This window comes from Diadema antillarum, unplaced genomic scaffold (genome assembly GCF_040938485.1).
Source record: "Diadema antillarum isolate AM-2024a unplaced genomic scaffold, OU_Dant_1.0 seq00002391_RagTag, whole genome shotgun sequence".
In the NCBI taxonomy this organism is placed as follows: Eukaryota; Metazoa; Echinodermata; class Echinoidea; order Diadematoida; family Diadematidae; genus Diadema; species Diadema antillarum.
In genome coordinates, this window is record NW_027273002.1 from 54,784 (window position 1) to 70,869 (window position 16,086).

Genomic DNA, 16,086 nt, shown 5'->3' on the forward strand with positions numbered 1-16,086 from the left:
GATTCGAGTCCTGATCGCAATAGGCATGACCATATAGGTTTCATCTGTGTTTAGAGACATTGGACGTGTGATATTTGGATTCTCATTTAGAAAAGAGAGTCAGGTCTGCCATCTTTGGTACCAAATTCGGTATACACTATAACGAAGATACAGAATGAAGTATATTTGACCATTGACCCAACTTTGCACAGCCAAGATGGCATCTGAGCAAAAAGTGGTTATTTTGTGAAATGATTCTTGTAACATGACCTTTGCGTGTGCAAAATATGGGAAAGATAAGACATGTATTCACCAAGATACAGGTTAAAACATTTATGACCTTTGACCCTAATTTACATACCCAAGATGGCGTCTGATCAAGTAGTTGTTATTTTATGAAATAATGTACGTGACATAAACTAAACATGTGCCAAATACGGGGATGATAGGGGCTGTTTTTCTTGAGTTATTGCAAAGAAAGTTGCAGAGAGAAAGAAATATCTCAATACATCGAAGATAAGTTTGATGTCAACCAAGTTTTTTGACGTGATCTCGGCATCGTATGAAAAAATGGAGAATCACTGATGATAGCCCAAAGTCTCACCCACAACATATTAAAATCTGGGAGAAATTTACAGAAGAGTAAGTGAGGTAGTGCTCGATAAAGACCGTCATGTCAATTTTCATTTCCAGAAAAATTCCCTCCCATAGAGATAACACGTAAACTGGTTAAATTTGACAAGGTTACATTATATCCATTTTCACGTGGTGAAGACATCATCCGATTAAAACTTTGATTCACAAAAGTTAAAGAGTATTACATTGGCTACAACATACTAAAATCTGGAAGAAATTCACCGAAGGGTAATTGAGCTAGTCGTCGATAAAGACAATCATGTCAATTTTCACATCTAGAAAAATTCCCTCCCATAGAGATAACACGTCATAATGAAGACAAAGAAAGAAGTACATATGACCTTTGACCCTACTTTGCACAGACAAGATGGCGTCTGAGCAAAAAGTGGTTATTTTGTGAAATGATTCTTGTAACATGGTCTTTACGTATGCAAAATATGGGAAAGATAAGACATGTATTCACCAAGATACAGGATGAAACATTTTTGACCTTTGACCCTAATTTACATACCCAAGAAGGTGCCCGATCAAGTAGTTGTTATTTTATGAAATAATGTACGTGACATAAACTAAACATGTGCAAAATATTGGGCTGATAGAGCTTGTTTTTCTTGAGTTATTGCAAAGAAAGTTGCAGAAAGAAAGGAATATGAAAATACATGGAAGATAAGCTTTAATTTCAACCAAGTTTTTGGGCATGATGCCGACTCCGTATGAAAAAACGAAGGGCACATTAACGATAGCCCAAAGTCTCAGCTACAACATACTAAAATATGGGAGAAATTCACCGAAGCATAAGTGAGCTAGTGCTCGATAAAGATAGTCATGTCAGTTTTCATTTCCAGAAAAACTGCACTCCCATAGAGATAACACGTAAACTGGTCAAATTTAACAATGTTACTTTTAATCCCTTTTTACGAGGTGATGCCGTCATCCAATCAAATTGTTGTTATTATATATCTGAAAGACCATTTAATAAGCTACAACATATTGAAATTTGGACGAAAATCAACTAAAGAATAAGTGAGATATGCTTGAATGAACTTGAAATTTGATGACGTCATTTTGAAAATTTACTTTTTTAACTTTATTAAGAAATTTGATATATTTTAATCATTTTTCCAGCATTGCCAACCCATGAAATGACATGTACAACTCATCAGCTTTCAGAATATGTAAAGAAAATGGGGGGTCACCGTCCATCCTGACGAGTAAAATCGGATTCAAAATTGGCAGTTTTTTGGCATTGTTGCACTGTATATCGCCATTGACGCGCGCGCGGAATTTCAACTTTGACGGACCCGTATGACGTCATTTTGAGTGGGATTGACTTGAAACTTGGTAGAAATATTCCTTGACATTTCAGGCATCCGATCTGTGTAAAAAAAGTGGAAATTTCTATTGCATATGAGCTGTACGTGCGTATATGCGCGCGCGCGTACGCGTCCGTCCAATTTTTTCAATTTTACAAAAAATGCTCCAAATGGTCTGAAACGTGTGCAAAAAAAATTTGAGCTCGATTTGAGCATACAAATATTTCAACGCGCGCGTACGCGCACGTTTTAAGAGAAAATATGAATTTTGATTATATGAGTAGAATGCGCTTGACTTGAACTATATGTGACGTAAATTTCATTGAAAAATTCCATTCCATTAATGAGATAGGAGTGAGAATGTGTTTTCATATAATGACGTCATAGTGACGTCACGATCGACCAATCACAATGATACATTAGATTTGTCGTCTTTGGGACATGATACATATATGGTATGAGTTTGAAGTTGATACTCTGAGTACTTTTTGAGTACGTAGATACACAACTTTTGTCCAGAAATAAAGAAAGAAGAAGAAGAAGAAGAAGAAGAACAAAGAATCCGTACAGATACAGAAGGTGATCCGAGAGGATACTCGGATCACCTAACTAGACTTGGAATTTGTCAAGACTGACAAATTAGGTGATCCGATTTTTTTTAAAACAATGATTCGAGTCCTGATCGCAATAGGCATGACCATATAGGTTTCATCTGTGTTTAGAGACATTGGACGTGTGATATTTGGATTCTCATTTAGAAAAGAGAGTCAGGTCTGCTATCTTTGTTACCAAATTCGGTATACACTATAACGAAGATACAGAATGAAGTGTATTTGACCATTGACCCAACTTTGCACAGCCAAGATGGCATCTGAGCAAAAAGTGGTTATTTTGTGAAATGATTCTTGTAACATGGCCTTTGCGTGTGCAAAATATGGGAAAGATAGGACATGTATTCACCAAGATACAGGTTAAAACATTTATGACCTTTGACCCTAATTTACATACCCAAGATGGTGTCTGATCAAGTAGTTGTCATTTTATGAAATAATGTACGTGACATAAACTAAACATGTGCCAAATATGGGGATGATAGGGGCTGTTTTTCTTGAGTTATTGCAAAGAAAGTTGCAGAGAGAAAGAAATATCTCAATACATCGAAGATAAGTTTGATGTCAACCAAGTTTTTTGACGTGATCTCGGCATCGTATGAAAAAATGGAGAATCACTGATGATAGCCCAAAGTCTCAGCTACAACATATTAAAATCTGGGAGAAATTTACAGAAGAGTAAGTGAGGTAGTGCTCGATAAAGACCGTCATGTCAATTTTCATTTCCAGAAAAATTCCCTCCCATAGAGATAACACGTAAACTGGTTAAATTTGACAAGGTTACATTATATCCATTTTCACGTGGTGAAGACATCATCCGATTAAAACTTTGATTCACAAAAGTTAAAGAGTATTACATTGGCTACAACATACTAAAATCTGGAAGAAATTCACCGAAGGGTAATTGAGCTAGTCGTCAATAAAGACAATCATGTCAATTTTCACATCTAGAAAAATTCCCTCCCATAGAGATAACACGTCATAATGAAGATAAAGAAAGAAGTACATATGACCTTTGACCCTACTTTGCACAGACAAGATGGCGTCTGAGCAAAAAGTGGTTATTTTGTGAAATGATTCTTGTAACATGGTCTTTACGTATGCAAAATATGGGAAAGATAAGACATGTATTCACCAAGATACAGGATGAAACATTTTTGACCTTTGACCCTAATTTACATACCCAAGAAGGTGCCCGATCAAGTAGTTGTTATTTTATGAAATAATGTACGTGACATAAACTAAACATGTGCAAAATATTGGGCTGATAGAGCTTGTTTTTCTTGAGTTATTGCAAAGAAAGTTGCAGAAAGAAAGGAATATGAAAATACATGGAAGATAAGCTTTAATTTCAACCAAGTTTTCGGGCATGATGCCGACTCCGTATGAAAAAACGAAGGGCACATTAACGATAGCCCAAAGTCTCAGCTACAACATACTAAAATCTGGGAGAAATTCATCGAAGCATAAGTGAGCTAGTGCTCGATAAAGATAGTCATGTCAGTTTTCATTTCCAGAAAAACTGCACTCCCATAGAGATAACACGTAAACTGGTCAAATTTAACAATGTTACTTTTAATCCCTTTTTACGAGGTGATGCCGTCATCCAATCAAATTGTTGTTATTATATATCTGAAAGACCATTTAATAAGCTACAACATATTGAAATTTGGACGAAAATCAACTAAAGAATAAGTGAGATATGCTTGAATGAACTTGAAATTTGATGACGTCATTTTGAAAATTTACTTTTTTTACTTTATTAAGAAATTTGATATATTTTAATCATTTTTCCAGCATTGCCAACCCATGAAATGACATGTACAACTCATCAGCATTCAGAATATGTAAAGAAAATGGGGGGTCACCGTCCATCCTGACGAGTAAAATCGGATTTAAAATTGGCAGTTTTTTGGCATTGTTGCACTGTATATCGCCATTGACGCGCGCGCGGAATTTCAACTTTGACGGACCCGTATGACGTCATTTTGAGTGGGATTGACTTGAAACTTGGTAGAAATATTCCTTGACATTTCAGGCATCCGATCTGTGTAAAAAAAGTGGAAATTTCTATTGCATATGAGCTTTACGTGCGTATATGCGCGCGCGCGTACGCGTCCGTCCAATTTTTTCAATTTTTCAAAAAATGCTCCAAATGGTCTGAAACGTGTGCGAAAAAAATTTGAGCTCGATTTGAGCATACAAATATTTCAACGCGCGCGTACGCGCACGTTTTAAGAGAAAATATGAATTTTGATTATATGAGTAGAATGCGCTTGACTTGAACTATATGTGACGTAAATTTCATTGAAAAATTCCATTCCTTTAATGAGATAGGAGTGAGAATGTGTTTTCATATAATGACGTCATAGTGACGTCACGATCGACCAATCACAATGATACATTAGATTTGTCGTCTTTGGGACATGATACATATATGGTATGAGTTTGAAGTTGATACTCTGAGTACTTTTTGAGTACGTAGATACACAACTTTTGTCCAGAAATAAAGAAAGAAGAAGAAGAAGAAGAAGAAGAAGAACTAGAACCGGAATTTGTCAACACTGACAAATTAGGTGATCCGATCTGTTCGGAAATCAACTGTTTGAGTCTCCTGATCCTAATAGGCATGACCATACCGGTTTCATCTGTGTTTAGTGGACATTGGCCGTGTGATATTTGGATTCTCATTTAGAAAAGGAAGTCAGATCTGCCATCTATGGTACACAATTACGTGTACACTAACGAAGATACAGAATGAAGTATATTTGACCTTTGACCCCACTTTCCACGGACAAGATGACATCTGAGCAAAAAGTGGTTATTTTGTGAAATGATCCTTGAAACATGGTCTTTACGTGTACAAAATATGGGAAAGAAAGAACATGTACTCACAAAGATACAGGATGATACATTTATGACCTTTGACCCTAATTTACATACCCAAGATGGCGTCCGATCAAGTAGTTGTTATTTTATGAAATAATGTACGAGACATGACCTAAATATGTGCAAAATATGGTAGTGATAGGGTATGTTTTTCTTGAGTTTTGCAAAGAAAATTGCAAAAAGAAAGGAATATGAAAATACATCGAAGATAAGCTTTAATTTCAACCAAGTTTTTGGACGTAATCCCGACATCGTATGAAAAATTGAAGGGCACATTACGATAGCCCAAAGTCTCAGCTACAACATATCAAAATCTTGGAGAAATTCACCGAAGCATAAGTGAGCTAGTGTTTGATAAAAATAGTAATGTCAATTTTCATTTCCATAAAAACTGCACTCCCATAGAGATTACACGTAAACTGGTCAAATTTGACGAGGTTACTTTCAATCCATTTTTACGAGGTGATGCCGTCATCCAATTAACATTATGTTTATATATTTATGAAAGAACATTTCATAAGCTACAACATTTTGAAATTTGGGTGAAAATTGGCCAAGGATAAGTGAGATACGCTCGAGTGAACTTGAAATTTGATGACGTCATTTTGAAAATTTACTTTTTTTTACTTTATTAAGAAATTTGATATCTTTTAATCATTTTTTCAGCATAGCCAACCCATGAAATAACATGAACAACTCATCAGCTTTCAGAATATGTCAAGAAAATTGGGGGTCACCGTCCATCCTGACGAGTAAAATCCGATTTAAAATTGGCGGTTTTTTTGCATAGTTGCACTGTGTATCCCCATTGACGCACGCGCGGAATTTTGAATTTGCCGGGCCCGTATGACGTTATATTGAGTCGGATCGACTTGAAACTTGGTAGAAATATTTCTTGACATTTTGGACATCCGATCCGTGTAAAAAAACTGAATATTTTTAGTGCATATGAGCTCTGTGTGCGAATATGTGCGCGCGCGTACGCGTCCGTCCAATTTTTTCAATTTTTCAAAAAATGCTCCAAACGGTCTGAAACGTGTGCAAAAAAATTTTGAGCTCGATTTGAGCATACAAATATTTCAACGCGCGCGTACGCGCGCGTTCTAAGATAAATATGAATTTTGACAATATGAGTAGAATCCGCTTGACTTAAAATATATGTGACGTAAATGTCATTGAAGAATTCGATTCTGTTAATGAGATATGGATGAAAATGTGTTTTCATATAATGACGTCATAGTGACGTCACGGTCGACTGATCACTATGATTTTATAAAATTTTTCGTCTTTGGGACATGATACATATATGGTATGAGTTTGAAATTGATACTGTGAGAACTTTCTGAGTACGTAGATACACAACTTTTGTCCAGAAATAAAGAAAGAAGAAGAAGAAGAAGAAGAAGAAGAACAAAGAATCCGTACAGATACAGAAGGTGATCCGAGAGGATACTCGGATCACCTAACTAGACTTAGAATTTGTCAACACTGACAAATTAGGTGATCCGATTTATTCGGAAATAAATATTGTGACTACTGACCCTAATTTACCGAGAAAAGACATTGTCTGATGAATCACTTACTTTATGAGAAATATATGTGCTTGACATGTACTAAAATTTCCAGAAAAAATGTACTCCCATAGAGATAATACCTCATTTGCACAGCCAAAATGGCGTCAGACCAAATCGTCGTTATTTTATGAGATGATACATCTATCGAGGTCCATGTATGTGTGGAAAATATGACGGTGATACCATAATAACTTATACACTGAGATTACCGAATGAAGTACATTTGACCTTTGATTCCACTTTACACAGCCAAGATGGCATCTGAGCAAAAAGTTATTTTATGAAATGATTCTTGCAACATGTTCCTTACGTGTGCAAAATGTGGGAAAGATAGGACGTGCATTTATCAAGATACACGATTAGACATTTTTGACCTTTGACCATTATTTACCTACCCAAGATGGTGTCTGATCAAGTAGTTGTTATTTCATGGAATTATGTTCGTGACATGAACTAAACATGTGGAGAATGTGTGGTTGATAGCCATTGTTGTTGTTGATTAATTGCACAGAAAGTGGAAGAAAGAAAGAAAAATAAAGAGCCCTCGGAATAACGAACTTTTGGAATATCGAGCTGATCGTAAATTTGAACTGTAGTTAATGGTTAGGAAATACACTCGGCTTGCCATAGTTTGAGCGTTTGTGCGTGACAACGACTTCAGCCCACAGAACTCTTTGTAAGACTGATGTTCTGTGCTTCCGCCTATGTACCTACCAAACTGCGTGCGCTCTATACACGTACGCACATGTTCTCCGATCCCTATCTATACCGTGTACGTGTACAGTACGCGTGTTTACAGTGGTACGATGTGCCGAGTACTTTGTATGCAATCACGACGTGTTACGTACGTAAAGCTATGGTGTGATGATCACTGTAAACTTTCTACGACTACTCTACGTCTAATTTCCTAGCCTAAGACACGACCTTTGTTTGACACTGAGTTTTCAGCTCGAGTACCATATCAGGTAGGTGCACAGGCATGTCTAAACACAGACTGTCCCCCTTACTCGATTCTTGGTATCTGGCCCCACCGTATGCACCACATGCAGGCCCCCGCAGCTACTAAAGTAAGTTAAATCAAGGGAGATACCTCCCTGAATGTACGTTGTAGTGCGTATGAGGCTGTTGGTCGCAACAGGGAGGTGACCACCTCCCTGGTCGCAAGCAAGGTTTCTAACGTAGTTACGTAGAATTTAATGTTAGATCATGTTACCTGAATCTATGGGCAAGGTGAGATTTGTAGGAAGCCTAAGTTCCATTCAATTCCAAAGAGATAGTGATTTAGCCAGGGGTAGTAGTAGAACGTCAGTAGGTTCATGGGCAAAATACGGACGCCATTTCTTAGCTAACAGATCGATAGAGGGCGTATTTATGTGGTGTAATAGCAGTGATTTCTGTGCATGATATGAATACAGAGCTACCAAGTCTCACGCACGCATTGTGAGCGAGACTCGAGCATTTTAGGGGTCGTCTCACGATCTCACGCATGGCACCCATTTTTCTCACGTATGGGGCAAAGTCTGGAATTAGGGCCCATAATAAGGAGCATGGTTCAAAGGATTAAAGTGATAGTTACAATTGAAGGTAGACATAAGGTCTAGGCCTATATTTTCCTTTTGTCTTTCAAAATAAGTAAAAGAAAAGATAGTCACTTTATTATGCACCTGATCGTGCCATTAAGACTATAAAAAATGAACTTGGCATCCCTGTGAATAGATGCTCTGTACATAGATGCACTGCACACACCATTATGGTGGAGGGAAATTTATCTTGTACACTGCCACTTGACAAGGGATGCCAAGTTCAAACAATTTTTATGAGTGAGATTTTCATGACTTGGTATCTCGGCGTGCGAATGTGCGAGCGAGTGAGGGTGTGGGAGGGTTTTTCCTTCCTGTGGCCTCCCACGGTAGGGAGCTTTTTCAATTTTTTGCTCTTAATGGTGCGGTCAGGTGCACACTTCAGTGATTATTTTTTTTCTTATTTTGACAGACAAAAAGGAAATATACCCTCAATTGCAACTATCACTTAAATCTTTTGAGCTATGCTCATTATTATAGGTCCAAGTTACAGACTTCGCCCTATGCGTGAGAAAAATGGGTGTCATGCATGAGATTGTGAGATGGCCCCTAAATTCTAGAGTCTCGCGCAGCATGCGTGAGACTTGGTAGCTCTGCTTGACAGAGGTAGGCACGTAAGCAGAAACCTAGAACAGAGTGAGCGTGACGTGATCAACCTAATATGATGAGCTCAGTCATAGACTCTTTCATGGACTCCTTAGGGTTAGAGGATGACGTGGCGCAGATAATCAGAATGATTGAAAAGTGGTAATAAAATACGAAAAACAACATTTCTCCCTTTCATTTTTCCTTTTTTTTAGGGGGCATACAGGGGAAGAGACTACATTGTACTTAGGTACGAGTTCTTAATTGTCAGAAATGTATCTTTATTGGAATTGGGATAATTACCGTACCTAAGATTCTTTAGGAAATTTGCAAACTCCGTTCCAGTCTTGAACTTCCCCTTTAATGGATAATTAGGGCAGTTTCAGGGTGGTACACAATTTCTTATTTTTTTATTTTTTTTTGGGGGGGGGGGCAATTGCCTGATTAGGCTAGGTAATTTTGATACTTGCAAAACACTTGCCCGAAAATAGATATCATTTGCCCGAATTTTCTTACTGTAAAACAAATTTTTGCGTGCACTTTAATTTCGGGAGCGCCAAGAATCGCGAAATTAAAATGCACGCGAAAGTCCTTGTTTACACTACATGCATTGAACGCCAGTGGCACTTTGCGAAAATTTCATGCCACGAAAAAGGCTGTCGGTTCCAATTCGCGAAAAATTCGTGCCGCGAATATATCATGTTGTACAGTATTTAAATATTATTAATAATCATGAAACAAGGTTTTATTCTTTTCTGTTTCTGTCCTAATATCCTTCAAAATGTTTGACATTATTCAATGAGTTTTGGACTAGTGTTTTTGTTAGGTATCCTATCAAAACTGCACAAATTTTCAGGTAATTTTTCATTGTTTCATGCGAATATTGTCAAGTCAGAAAGGCATGAGTTGCAATACTGTTACTTCATGTGTTTCAGTAGCAAACATTGTAGAAGTTTGGGCCATTCATCATGCGATACATTAGAGACAGTCTGTCAAAACCAAATATGCTGGAATGTTAATTATTTATGATTGTTATGATATTCAAAGATTACTTATGTTTGCATGTTATATTAGAAAAGATATATATTTTATTGCATAATAACATTTTTGTTTTTTGTTTCAGAATTCCTAATCATCATTTGGATCTGTGGAGGATTTGGTTTTTCTTTTTGTGGACGGAGCAAAGTGGTCATTTTCCTGGTATAGTGTTTGGGTAATTCACTTTAGCGGGCTAAATTACTGTGCAATGCCAATTATCTTTAACACTTCAGGTACAAATGTTGTTTTTTGGAAAGAGTTGGGATTTGGTAGTCTACTGTGGAGATAGCAGCATTTTTTTTTTTAGATGATGATCTGATTTTGATGTGAAATGCTTTTTCCTTAGACCCCAGATTGTGTATACTTGGGACTCATCTTCAAGAGGCTAATGTATGAAGGACACAAGTGCAGTTTTGGACTGGGGTACACGTGTTAAAAGACTGAATAAAGCACACAGTGACACAGTAAGGTCTACATGGTAGCTTTAAAATACAGGCAATATAATGTGATGTAACACTGTACAATATGTAGTATTCATGTGAGGGAATATGTCTGCCATTGGTGTTTATGATAACTGGCATTGCACTATAGTACTTAGTATATATCCCACCATACCTGCGTATTGTTGGTAGTGACTAAAGGTTATACAATTATTCACTTTAGGAGGGTAAGTTATTGCAGTTTTTTTTTTTGGACACGAATCGGGCTTGTGTGGTCTATTGTGAGGATACCAGTATCTTCAATAGACTAATAGTGCAGTTTTACCTTGGGTTCATGAGAGATGGAACAGAGCACTGAATGATTTCATTTGAGTTGTACGTGATTGCCTATTGTAGGTTTTTGTCGAGCCCATTGGAGGTGAGGGGCGGGACTAAGGGATTGTGTGCAGTGTCTGTCCCTCCTTTATCCGCTCGTCTGTCGTCTGTCTGTAACGCTACAAAAACTGGAATATCTGTACTGAGGGCTTCAATTTTAATCAAATTTGGAGGGTACTGTGGTTATGCAAAGTTACACATTTTACCAAACAGCATGGTCACCTTAAGATCAAAGGTCACAGGCAGGGGTCAGTGAACTTTAAGGGCAGAAGTCAAGTTTTTTTTATGGCGTGTTTCGATGATGGCTCATAACTTTTGATGGATATGTCTGTTTGCAACCAATCTTAGGTAGTAAATGTTTCCTTGGGAGATGAAGGTAACCACAAGGTCGGAAGTCACAGGCAGGGGTCAATGAACTCTTAGGAGCCAAAAAGTTGTTTAGGGTGCATTTTGATAATTTCTCATAACTTCTGACGGGCATGTCTGTTTGGATCCAAATTTAGGTGGTATATTGTCAAGTCAGAAAGGCACGAGTTGCAATACTATTACTTCATGTGTTTCAGTAACAAACAGTGTAGAAGTTTGGGCCATTCAACATGCGATACATTAGAGACAGTCTATGTCAAAACCAAGAATACTGGAATGTTAATTATTCATGATTGTTATGATATTCAAACGTTACTTATGTTTGCATGTTATATTAGAAAAGATATATATTTTATTGAATAATAGCATTTTTGTTTTTTGTTTCAGAATTCCTCATCATCATTTGGATCTGTGGAGGATTCGGGTTCTTTTTTTTGTGGACAGAGCAAAGTGGTATAGTGTTTGGGTAATTCACTTTAGCGGGCTAAATTATTGTGCATTGCCGATTACCCTTAACACTTTAGGTACAAATGTTATTTTTTGGCAGGAGTTGGAATTGAGCAGTCTACTGTGGAGATAGCAGTATTTCTTTTAAAGGGGAAGGCTAGTAACTGATCAGTGGGAATCAGTGGAAATGCTGGGAGATGATTGTTTCAATCCTTATGGGATTCATTCAAGAGTTCATTGTATATCTATTGTTGTGTGAAAATGATTTGCTTCAGAATGGTCTCATATTCAAGTAATGTGCAGTTTAATGCTTCCAGGTTAGCGTCCCTGGTCAGTGACGGAGCATTAATCTGCACATTACTTGAATATGAGACCTTTCTGAAGCAAATCATTTTCACACAACAATAGATATACAATGAACTCTTGAATGAATCCCACAAGGATTGGAACAATCATCTCCCAGCATTTCCACTGAGTACCACTGATCAGTTACTAGCCTTCCCCTTTAAGAAAATGAACTGATATTGATATAAAATGCTTTTTCCTTAGACGCCAGACTGAGTATACTTGGGACTCATCTTTAGCAGGCTAATGTACCAAGGACACATGTGCAGTTTTGCACTGGGGTGTTAAAAGACTGAATAAACCACACAGGGGTGCAGATTGTGATCTGTGTGCAGCAGTTGGATGTTATTTCATCAGTCATCATCCTAGTGCCAAACTGCAGTAAGGTCTACATGGTAGCTTTAAAATACAGGCAGTATGTGACGTAACACTGCGCAATATGTAGTATTCCTGTGAAGGAATATGTCTGCCATTGGTGTTTATGATAACTGGCATTGCACTATAGTATATCCCACTAAAGTAAATACTTGCGTATTGTTGGTAGTGACTAAAGGTTATGCAGGATGTACAATTATTCACTTTAGGAGAATAAGTTATTGCAGTTTTTTTTTTTGGACAAGAATCAGGCTTGTGTAGTCTATTGTGAGGATACCAGTATCTTCAATAGACTAATCGTGCAGTTTTACCTTGGGTTCATGAGAGATGGAACAGGGCACTGAACGACTTCATTTGAGTTGTACGTGATTGCCTATTGTAGGTTTTTGTTGAGCCCATTGGAGGTGAGGGGCGGGACTAAGGGATTGTGTGCAGCGTCCGACCGTCCATTGTCGGCTTGTCTGTCGTCTGTCTGTAACGCTACAAAAACTGGAATATCTGTACTGAGGGCTTCAATTTTAATCAAATTTGGAGGGTAGAGTGGTTATGGAAAGTTACACATTTTACTAAACAGCAAGGTCACCTTAAGGTCAAAGGTCACAGGCAGGGGTCAATGAACTTTAAGGGCTGAAGTCAAGTGTTTGATGGCGTGTTTCGATAATGGCTCATGACTTTTGATGGACATGTCTGTTTGCAACCAAACTTAGGTGGTAAATGTTTCCTTGGGAGATGAAGGTCACCACAAGGTCGAAGGTCACAGGCAGGGGTCAATGATCTTTTAGGGGCCAAAGTCATGTTTTTTAGGGTGCATTTTGGTAATTTCTCACAGCTCTTGACGGACATGTCTGTTTGGAACGAATCTTATTTGGTAGATATCTCTTGGAGAGTTGAAGGTCATTACAAGGTTAAAGGTCACAGACATGGGTTACCAAACTTTGAGAGTTAGAATTTTTTCTATTCTGTGCAAACGGACAAGAGACATTTTGGCAATTGTCTTGTTTATAAAGAAAATGTTTCCTTCTTCAAGTTGTTTACGAGGGTTTTAATGTACTCTAAGGACACAAGTGCAAGTTTTGCAGTGGGGTGATGACAAATGGAATATAGCACACATTGACATCACTCAAGTGGTGTACACTGTGTTGTGTGTAGGCCCTACACCAGTTGTGCTTGTTTTCATCAATTTTTTATAGCCTAGTACCAAACTACACTACTGTTGTATGGTTGATTCAAATTACTGGCAATGTGTACTGACTTGAGATTACAAAATCCCTTGTTTATAGGGTTAGTATTGCTGTAAAGGAATAGGGAAGACTGGGGTCAAGTGGGACAAAGGGTGAAGTGGGAGACTTGTGTAGCTCTAAAACCATTTGGCTAATTAAAAATTATGTCATATTAATTAGTAAAAAGTTGTGTGTAAGCACAATTCAGAAATATGCCAAGAGTTTGTTCACATTCCTGCTGATATGAGTAGTACAATCCAAATGTATCAGCACACTGCTTCCTAGTTTGCTGTGTGTCACTTTGGATTGTTCAGATCCGTGAAGACTACTGTAGCACTCACAATAGATGCATTGTAAGATGGAATATACTTGCCGTTGCCATTATACCAATACCTTTTCCATTGAGACCAATTACCTTTGCCATTGATATGAATTACCTTTGCCATTGAATTGATACCAGTAACCTCTGCCATTAAATTGATACCAATTACCTTTGTCGTTGATACCAATACCTTTGCCATTGGTACCAAAAACTTTGATTGAATTGTTAAGATTGCGACAAAAGGACCTTATTTTTACTTTATCATTTTGCATAAAAAAGTACTTTGAATTTGTCATGAAATTGGCACTTTGTTTAAGGCCTGTCCTTAGTATTCATAAATTCCATCAAGGTAGCATGTCACCATTCCAGTCTATTCATATATTATTTGAATGTTTATATCTTAAACAACTGTGAGGGGGATGAAAAACAAAAATGTGTTTACGGGGTTAGATTTTGCAATTTTATATAACAAATAATTTTTGCTGGCATTTCCAACAAAAATAATGAAAGCATCTCTTTGCCATAAAATCAGTTCGCTTGCATGGAATGCGTTGAAAATTACAGAATATAGTCTTCATGTAACTTATGATATTCAGTTGGTAAATTTGTAAATAAGTGCATTGATGTCTTTAAAATATTTTTAAAATACCGTTGAGAGAGGGCGCTAGGGTCTGGAAGACAAACTGTTTCAGTACCTCTCAATTATTTATTTCTGCATGAATCATGTTCTAATGTGGTACGGTTCCATGACATTTGCTCTCGCAACAATAGCTCCGGTCTACTTTTGCCATGATAACCCTAAACCTAACGCTAACTGTAATGCTAACCCTAATCCTAAACTTTGCATTGTTCTGAACAAAAAATGAAATCATGTCCTTGACCTTACCCTTTAATGTTTCGAGATATGTAGACTGGAGCAAATGTCGTGTCACCCTTGGTACATTGGTATACATGATCATGGTCATTATATCAAGTGTGCTGATGAGGATGAGGAAAAAAAGTCATGTTGAGGTCATGTGTTCCCAATTATTTGTTTATTGCTATGTCAATTTTGTTCACAATTGATGAGAGTGATGAAGTCCACATTTAGTGTCCTGCCAGTCAGAAGTCAAATTTATCTATTTTTTTATTTTTGCATCAGATATATGTCAAAACTTTATGCATCTTTTGGTAATACTACATGTATATTGATGAGGAATATATTGTCAAAGGAGATCTAGAAGACAAAACATTATATTGGAAGACAGCAAGTGTTATTGCGTAAGAAAGTCTCGGAAAATTATGCTTCCCTCAGGTCACAAAAGGAAGTAACTTCGAAAGCTAACTTTGAGTGAATGAAGAAAATGATATTAGTTTTTCCGCTCTAATATAATGGCTACCCCTCCCGTTATATTATATAAAAAAAAAAAAAATGAAGAGCAGATATCATCAGTTTGATTTTGCCACCATAATTTCGTTACCCATAGTGACCTCTTAGTAAGAGTGCAGTCAAACTTGAAAATTTCAGAGTTTTAGATCGTAGGGCAGCATAATTTTCCCCTGACTTTGGGAGGCAGGATCAGAAACCACAATATAATTTCAACAAAGCTAATGTTCTTTTTGTTTTCTTTCTTTACAGGTCTGTGAAACCCCTGGATAAGAAAACAGGATACAGGTGAAACCCCTGTAAAACGAAACAGGATACAGGTGAAACCCCTGTAAAACAAAACCGGTGAACAGGTGAAACCCCTGACAAACGAGAAAACAGGTGAACAGGTGAAACCCCTGACAAACGAGAAAACAGGTGAACAGGTGAAACCCCTGAAAAAAACGAGAAAACCGGAGAACAGGTGAAACCCCTGTATATAACAAGAAAACCGGAGAACAGGTGAAACCCCTGTATATAACAAGAAAACCGGAGAACAGGTGAGACCCCTGTATATAACAAGAAAACCGGAGAGAACAGGTGAGACCCTGTATATAACAAGAAAACAGGAGAACAGGTGAGACCC

General features: G+C 37.4%; 1 protein-coding gene and 1 long non-coding RNA gene across 4 annotated transcripts in view; one reads left to right on the plus strand and one right to left on the minus strand.

Moving 5' to 3' along the window:
• The window catches only part of LOC139714706 (uncharacterized), a 100,180-nt gene that overhangs the window by 36,209 nt on the left and 47,885 nt on the right, over nt 1-16,086 (minus strand). The window lies entirely within an intron of this gene.
• LOC139714705 (uncharacterized) lies at nt 7,792-16,027 on the plus strand. 2 transcript variants are annotated; one of them, XR_011709736.1, is made up of 4 exons: nt 7,792-7,967; nt 10,291-10,380; nt 11,774-11,839; nt 15,714-16,027. It is a non-coding gene; the product is annotated as an uncharacterized lncRNA (long non-coding RNA). The 2 variants fall into 2 exon arrangements; XR_011709735.1 differs by having other exon boundaries at nt 10,291-10,367.